Source organism: Sminthopsis crassicaudata, chromosome 1 (assembly GCF_048593235.1).
Source record: "Sminthopsis crassicaudata isolate SCR6 chromosome 1, ASM4859323v1, whole genome shotgun sequence".
In the NCBI taxonomy this organism is placed as follows: domain Eukaryota; kingdom Metazoa; phylum Chordata; class Mammalia; order Dasyuromorphia; family Dasyuridae; genus Sminthopsis; species Sminthopsis crassicaudata.
This window is the reverse complement of record NC_133617.1, coordinates 143,929,602-143,938,695: the sequence shown is the minus strand read 5'-3', so window position 1 is coordinate 143,938,695 and position 9,094 is coordinate 143,929,602. Positions and strand designations below refer to the sequence as shown.

Below are 9,094 nucleotides of genomic sequence, written 5' to 3'. Positions count from 1 at the left end.
CGTATCACCTCCTGCCAAGGGGGATGCCTCCTCTGTCCAAACAGCTATTGTCATTCTGTTGCTGAGTTATTGTCTCCAGAACCACATTACAATCTGGGGTGCATGAAAAGTGACTCGAACGAAGTAGGAGCAAGACCCGGCCAAGTAAGGACAATTTGGGCCCTAGGGTCATTCCACTTCTCTCACTCTCCTTAGCTCCCCAACTCATCCCCCAAGAGGATGCCCCCTCCTCTCGTCCCTCCCCCTACTCTTTTTTTTTTCCAGAATGCCTCCTCCCCTTCTTTTCTCCTCCCCCCCCCCCCTCCATCCCGCCCCTTAGCCCGCCCGTGTGGAGAAAGCAGCCCAAGCAGCTAGAGAGGGGAACGCTCTGGGATGGGACTTGGAGGAGGAAGGGAAGGAGGAGACAGCGGCGGCGGCGGCGGCGGCGGCGGCAGTGGCACGGATTCTTGGTCTCCAGCGTTCCCAGGAGGGGAGCCGCCTGCTCTTTTGGAAACGGAGGAGAACGAGGAAGACGTGGCCGCGCCTCTCCTCCCCTTCGGCTTCCACTCTACCGGAGCTGCAGGAGCAGCTGCCGCGAAGGAAGCAGTAGCAGCTGCAGGTGAGCGGAACTCTCCCGGTCCCCGGGATTTCCCGTGTTAGAGAGGTACAGGTATGAGCAGCAGTCCTGGTTAGACGCCGGTGGCGTTAGCCCGGTTGCCCCTATTCGGATAGGAGAAGGGGACCAGAAAACCTTGAGTGCGGAGAGTTTGGGGCTGAGGGGAGGGATCTGCCTCCAGGAGAGGACTGGGCTAGCTGGGCTCTGCGCTGCCACCCAGCTCCGCTCCCGCCCGCCGAAGCGTGCATTGCGCCGGCTATTCGTGCGCCCCCCGCGCGTCCCCCGGTAGCAGGGCTGGCCCGGGTTCTGTGGGGAACACACATTGCTGCTCTTGCTCTCTCGGGAGGTGGGACGAGGTGATGGCAGTAGCAACTTCTGCCCTGGGAGCTGGGGACTCCGCAGCTGAACGTCCGGGTGGCAAAGAGCTGTGGGCGCTCCTGCAGCTTTGCCGGCCTGGGAAAGGCTGCCCCTGACTCTAGGCTCACGGTTTCCATGTCCCATCCTTCGGAGGTGTCTAGTGGCAGCCGGCTTCTGGACCGTGTCCACACAGAGAGCGTGAAATGGAAAGGTGTAGGTAGAGGCTGCAACCCCGTGCATTTGATTTATTGACTGCCACCTCGGGGAACTGGAAGTGATTTTTAAATAATAATCTTCTTTTAGGAGTGGAGTATAGTAAGCAGTCGGGGGTGGGTGGTGGGGGTGGGTATTTTAATAGCCTCAGTGACCCGGATTGGAGCTTTCACTTTCTTCCGTCGAAATTACTTTTCACCTATTTAGATTAGGGAGAGCTTGGAGAAAAGAAAATATGGTGAGATTTCAGATTTTTTAAGATTAGAGAGTGAGATAGACAAAAATAGAGGGTGTTCTTGAAGTCTTAGAGCGGTTTTAAGCTTTCTCAGGCACCTCCTAATGCTTTTTAAAAGAAGTCCTAGAATTTAGCTCTGTATCTGATAAGGGGTAATGGGAAAAGTGATAGTTCCCTTAGTCTGCTTCAATTTCCCAGGACCTGGGGTGTTTATCAATATAGATCGAGCCCTTCTTTATATCAGTGGTTCTGGCCAAAACGACTATCACTCAGAGTTCAGTCATCTGTTGATAAGCCCTTCAGAACTTGGTCCTCCGCTAACAGACTTAACAATACAATCACCAAGCCTTTGCGTTGTGTTCAGAAATGCCGATTATCCAAGAACTTGCCTCTCCACCGTCATGTACGGCGTTTTCACCGAGCGTTCTGTAAGAATCTAAGCACTTTAAATACAGCTAAACTAGGCAAATACAGGTTTACATAAAAGGTAGATTGAGGAAGGAGTTACCTTGTTGAAATTGGATTTTCACAAAACCTTTCAGGAGCATTCCTATGTGGAGAAGATCTGCGTAGTGATAGTGGAAAGATGCCAGGAGACCTAGATTTGAGTCCCATCTTTGAGACTTAATAACTGTAATTTTTGGCAAAATATGGGTGGAGTGATGATTTCCACGGTGCCTTATAGTTTTCTATGACTGAGTAAAAGGGAATCTATAATAACTAATATTGATATAGCTAGCTTTACAAAGAACTTTGCATATTAATTCCATTGGTCCTTACAACTCTGGGAGGCAAGTGGTTTATCTGAATTTTACAGATGAGGAAACTGAGGCTGAGAGAAATTGAGCGATCCTGACACAGGATCCAAACTCAAGTCTTCCTGACTGTCATTCTATTAATTTCTTTCTTTCTCCCTTCTCCCTCTCTGTATACACACACACACACACACACACACACACACACACACACACACACACACATCTTCAATGTATATCCCTATATAGCTCTCAGTTAAACAATGGTATAAAAGTCAGTGCTTTCAGAAAAACACTACTGAAGATGATTAAAAATGGCAAATGTTTTTGCCTATAATGAAAATTACAGATATTGAGGCACTGGGAAGCCAGGTTAATATCATCTTGAGGAGATAGTAGGGGAGATAATGGAAAGAAAGATTGTAAACCAAATGTTACTTCTTTCCTTAAGTAATTGTCAGCTTCTCATACTCTTCCTTCAAAATATTTCCTCCATTTCCAATGCTATGCTTCCCAGTATATCCACTTTAAAGCATCCCTAAGTTATTAGAATTCCCTTTCTAAGACTTCATTTGGAGAATCTGAGTTTTAAACTCTTGACCTATGGACTATGTTGTTTTTCATGATAAGAGAAGTGTGTGTGTGTGTGTGTGTGTGTGTGTGTGTGTGTGTGTGTGTGTGTGTTATGATCTCTATAGTAGTCTGGTGAAGCCTATGGACACATTCACAGAAGACCAATTTAAAAAAAAAACTGAAGGAAATGCTAAATTTCAGAGATCAGGGAAAATAATGTTGTTGGTGTTTTGTTTTGTTTTCTCATTCCAGTTCTTGGACCCCCTGAAATGACTTTACAGACCCGTGAATACTGGTCTGGGAGATCCTATGACAGTATCCTCAAAGCTTCATTTAAAATGATGAGGTCACATTTTGATATATCACCTCCATATAGTCTCCGCAGCTCCAGCCCTGAGTCTCTACTCAAGGGAGTCATCTAGTAAACAATTTTTTAAAAAATACCAATATATTCCTGATATAATTCCCATCTTGTCATTCTTAATCTTTCCCTTGACAAAACTGAAAGTTATACATCATAGAATCATAGATTTGGAAAAAACTATAGAAATCATCTAATCTGCCTTTATAAATGGGGAAACTAAGGTCACAAGACAGTAAGTGACTTTTCTAAAGTTACATGATAGGTGACAGAACTGCAAATGGAACTCAAGTCTTCTGACTTCTATCCTAGTGGTCTTTTTACTGTAAGAAATAGTGTCCCTAGTGGTGCCCAGAGTATTTTCTTCTTTTTCTTTTTTCTTTTCTTTTCTTTTTTTTTTTTTTGAAATAATTTTATTTAAAAGTTTGTTTAGTTTAAAATTAATTTAGTAATGTTATTGAATTTTATTTTAAAATAATTTTGGGGTTAGCTAGACGGTTCAGTGGATAAAACATCAGCCCTGGAGTCAGGAAGAGTTGAGTTCAAATCCAGCCTCTGACACTTAACACTTACCAACTGGGTAAACCTAGGCAAGTCAGTTAACCACAATTGTCTTGCCAAAAAATATTATTATTCATCTCATTAAGGTAGTATTGCCTCTGCCAATTATTTTAGGAGCAATGACTTGGTAGCCAAATTCCCACATAATGTCAAGGACAGAAAGAAGGAATTAGAAAGACCCCTTCTCTCAGGGTCTCATTTGACACATTTATGAAAAGATTCAGCTGAACTACATGATTTTTCTAGGGTCTTTTCTTAATCTCATATTGCCTTAGGATAATGTAGGTAGTAAAGAGGGCTTCTTGTTTCTCCTTAATTCTTGAAGAGGACTAGTGACATCAGGAGGGTGAGGTCCTGACTTGCAAGTAAATTGGATGGATGTAAGGTAAAGTTGTGCAAAATCATCAACTTCACTTTCTCTTCCAAATCATTCAGTCCAGTGGCAAGGCATAGGTCAGGATGATTCAGTAAGGAGGACTGGGATTTGTAAGGAGGGCCAGGTATATATTCCAACTCTAATTTAGCCATATAGATTTTTAGTTTAAAAGAAATATCACTAAGGATTCCAAATGTAGGGGGGAAAAACCCTAGAGAGAGTTGAGACTTGGATTCTAGTTACTTCATCTCTGCCTTAATTTCCACCACTGAAAAAAACGGCATGACAATAGCACCTACTATATATAGCACCTACTTCCCAAGGTTATTGTGAGAACCAAATGAGGTAATATTTGTAAAATATTTAGTACAGAGTCTGGCACATAGAAATACAAATATCACTTCTTAACATTAATATTAGTTCCTTCTTGCTTCTCAAAGTCAGGAGAATAGAAACAGTATGATACACTGCAAAGTACTGGATTTAGATTGGAAAACCTGGATTTAAATCTTGACTTTGTTATTTAATACCACATGACTGTCCTTGGGACAAGTCATTCAGTTTCCCTAATTGTAAAATGAGGGGATTATTAGATAAATGATCTACAAGGTTCCTTTTAAAGTCCTGTGATTGTTTTTTGGATGTATAGAGAAGTCTAGAACTCTTGTAGCCCTAAAACTATGATCTAGTCTAACTTCCATTTTACAAATGAAGAAACTGAACCTCAAAGGAAGGTTAAGTGCAATTCAATTTCTGCTCAGAAACATGCTTTTAAATGAATTAATTAAAATACATAGGATTCCAAAGGAAACTAATTAATTACATTGAAGTAAAGTTGTCAAGTATTTTTTAAAAAGTTTATGGATCTTAAAAACTTCTGCTCTAATCTAGGCCTCTCATTTTACAAGTGAAGAAACTGAGGCTCAAAGAAGGGAAGTGATTTGACTATTTAATGATTAGAACTGTGGTGCTTAGAAAATCCAATAATTAAAAAATTAAGAATGAAAGGTACCATCGTTTAGTTACACAAGACTTGGACTTTGACTTGAAAAACCTGTTTTAGGGTCTGAGCTATGCCACTTTCTGGCTGTGTAATATTTTCTGAGCCCTACTTTCCTTATTTGTAAAATGGCATCATAATTATGAGGCAAGAAGTTATTATAGAGGAAAGAGTATTATATATGGAATTAGAAAAAAATTAGAACAAAAAGTAGAATTAAGAGACAGTTCATGTCTATCTCTCATTATTCTTATGGGAATCGCCATTTCATTCTCCAGCTCATATTACAGAGAAGAAAACTGTCAAACAGAGTTAAGTGACTTATTCAGAGTCATACAGCTAGTTAAGTGTCTGAGGCTAGATTTGGACTCAGATCTTCCTGATTCCATGCCTAACACTCTATCCATGCACTACCTCACTCCATGTGTGCTCTGGGGCAAATCACTCATGTCTGAACCCTAGTTTCTTGGTTAAATTGGCATAATAATATCTGTCCTGTCTGTCTCATATGACTGTTGTAAGGATCAATTAACCTGTTTAAAGAACTTTGGATGTATTTAAGTGCTATATAAATAGAAGCTAACATTATTAATCTTTGGCACATGAATAGACCGTAGAATCTTAGACTTTGAACTGAAAAGGTCCTTAGAAAACTCTTGTTTTGTGAGGCTCAGTTTCTTCATCTGTAAAATTAGAAGGTGGTATAAAGTGGCCCCTAAGTTCCTTTCCAGCTCAGACTTTCTATGATTCTGCACTCTACAGGTGAAGTCTAGTGAAAATATTGGCTGGCAATCAAGAGAAGAAAAATTACTAAGAGTGAAATTGAAGCTTTCATAAAACAAAAATCCCTGTTCTGTACTCATGTCCCTCAGAGATCAATGAACTGTATCCAAACTAAATTACCATGTGCTTCATAGTGCAGTTCGCTTCTCATATTTGTGCTTGTTCAGTCATTTCAGTTGTGTCTGCCTCTTTGGACCTCATTTGGTGGTAGTTTTCTTGGCAAAAATACTGGAGTGGTTTGCCATTTTCTTCTCCAGCTCTTTTCATAGATGAGGAAATTGAGTTAAGTGACTTGTCCAGCATGTGTCAAGTTTTCCTAGCTCCGGGTTTGGTATTCTGTCCATTGTGCCATCTACTAATGTTTTGCTGTGACAAAAGAGCCCTCCTCAGATGGCATACTCCATTAATACTACAGTTAGAATGTAAGCTTTTGAAGGCGGGGACCCTTGTTTATCTCATATTTGTATTGAGAGTTCCTAACACATAAGTGCTTAAGAAGTTCTTATTGACTTGCCATTTACTCCTTCAATGATGAGCCATTGTACAAAGCTATATGAAAGATAGATCCTGAAATGGTATATCAATCAATCAATTAATAAGCATCAATTATGTACCTACTATGCTAAACTACATGATGTTAAGCACCAGGGATACAAAAGAGGCAAAAGACAGTGTCTATCCTCAAGGAATTTACAAGTTAAAGGGGGAAAAACCATGCATACAAATATGAACAAATCAAAGCACATAAATAACAGATTGGAAAATGATTAAAAGAAGGAAAGCACTGAAATTAAGAGGGGTTGGGGAAAGTTGTCTTTAGAAAGTTCATATTATGCAATTTGTAAGAGAATTGTTCAGCTGAGTCTCTGATTAGTTTGGACTTTTGGGAGTATCCTAGGGACATTTTTCTCACCCCAACAGGAATTGATGACATTTTATTGCAGAAGCCCATGGCAGAACTTGATGTGTGCTTGCATTTAGCCTAAGACGGTAGTTCTCAGACAATATTCCTGAAATCCAGCCTCTTGTGGAAAAGAGTAGAAATTTTAAATTCCCTAAGCACTGTGATCTTAGAATCTAACTTTCTGGCCAGAAAAAGGAGATTTTCTGGACAGCACCAGCTCAAGAGATAGAAGCAATTGGGCCACCAAGAGATGCCAAAGTACATGTCATGTGTGTGTTTCTCAGCTCTAGTTCAAGAGTTTTCAAGTTCGAGAGTTCAGGGATTGGATGTCTTAGAAGAGAATTTCCTAATACAGCATGCTTTGTGGAAAAAGAAAATCTACATAGTTCCTGTGCAGTATCTTGCTTGGAGAGGAAAGTCAGAGAGCTACTCAAATGATACAGATCAAAGAATCCATTGGGAATCCAAACCAGAGGCAGCTAGATGGCATGATAGATACAGTGCCAGTCGTGGAGTCAGGAAGATCTGAGCCCAAAGATGGCTTAAGACACTTAACTAGCTGTGTGACTGACTCTGAGCAACTCACTTAACACTGCTTGCCCTGGTTTCTTCTTTTGTAAAATGAGTTAGAGAAGGAAATGGCTATTTTCAGAAGAATATTGAGCAAGATCTAGAAGGGACCTCAAAATCAACTAGTTTAATAATCTCATTTCACAGATAAAGAAATTTAGGTTCCAGGAGATTAAGCAGTTTGCTCAAGGTCATAGAGTTAATGAGTATGAGAGGCAGGATTTTAAGATGGATCATCTTACACCTAAGTCAGAACAGTTTTTACTATGACATGAGGGGAAAAAAGCTCCTGGAGAACTTTTAATGTGTATGGGAAAGAGGGGTTTGCATGTCATTGTTTTTCTGCTGACAATTGTGTGCCCTTCTAAGGTGGATGGTTTGTAAATGTTTAACTCAGCTTAGTGCCAATGGAAAATATGGCACCAGAAAACCTAGAATTTCTTCTGCCATAAATCCATTTCACATAACAGAGGCAAGAGATAATGAGGTAAAATCCTGGGCTCTCTAAGCATACCAAGGTCATTAAGAAACTATGCTTCGATCTACATTCAGTCTCCATAGTTTTCTCTTTAGATGCAGATGGCATTTTCCCCTAAATCTGTGGGAATTGTCTTGAATCACCACATTGTTGAGAAGATCCAAATGCATCCCAGTTGATCATCACATAATTTTGTTGATTCTGTGAACAATGTTCTCCTGGTTCTGCTTACTTCATTCAGGATCAGTTCATGTAAGAGTTTCCAGGCTTTTCTGAAATCAGCCTGATCATCATTTCTTGTAGAATAATACTATTTCATTACATTGATAACTGCTGGTCTCCTGAAGTGGAAATAATGGGGCAATCACCCTAATAAACTCTGCTTGTCAACTATGAATTGCTAAGAATAAAATAATCTGTTTTTAGGCCTGGAGGTACCAAACTCCTCCCAGTGCCTTCTTTTTTAGAGGGCAGAATCTGTACTTTTCCTGTCACTTAATTTTGCATGGGTTACCCTGCCTGATTTTCACTCCACTGCACAAGATGTTCCTTGCTGAATACTCCCTGGTCTCCACCCACCCTATCTTGACTCCTATTGTTGTCTCATCCAATTAAATTGTAAACTCCTGGAAGGCAGGAACTATCCATCTTTTTATTAATCTTATCTTCAGCATTAAGCACAATGCCTGTCATACAACAGATGATTAATAAATGTGTTTTGGATTGGATTAAAAATAGCCATATACAAAAAATAACAATAAATGAGTTGTAGTCTCTATTGATCTTGATGGGGCTCTAGTCTATGATATACATCCAAGATAAAGAAAGGGACTAACATAATGAAACATGGTGTATAGAAAAGAATACTGTATTTTGAATCAGAACAGGTGGGTTTTGAATCTTGGCTCTTTTCATTGCCACTTGTGTGACCTTGAGCGTATTATTAACTTCCCTCATCTTCACTTTTCCCAGCAATAAAATTAGGGAGTTGAAGAGTTCTAAATCCTATAATCACATCATTAAACTTTCTAACAATTAAATACATAATTCTCACATTATGTCTTTTTGTATCTTGATTAATTTTTATATCTCTGGCCTGTCCAACAAAGCAAGACTAACATTATCAGTGCTTTTTGTAACTGTCAAAAATAATCAAGCAGCAGACATTGAGGACTTACTGTGTACTAGGCATTATGCTAAGTGATGGGAATGCAAGAGCAAATATGAAATAATCTTTGTCTTTAAGGACCATGCATTCTGTTGGAGAAGGCATCCACAAATCTATGTAAATACAAAATAATTTGGAAAGTAGAGGAGGTACTAGCAGATTGGA

General features: G+C 40.0%; 1 protein-coding gene across 2 annotated transcripts in view; it reads left to right on the top strand.

Moving 5' to 3' along the window:
- Positions 1-323: 323 nt before the first annotated feature.
- MATN2 (matrilin 2) overlaps positions 324-9,094 on the top strand; it is a 196,065-nt gene continuing 187,294 nt past the window's right edge. For both annotated transcript variants that reach the window (XM_074268809.1, XM_074268802.1), the window contains exon 1: positions 324-598. The gene's annotated coding sequence lies outside the window, so the exon portion shown is untranslated. The remainder of the gene's footprint in view (positions 599-9,094) is intronic.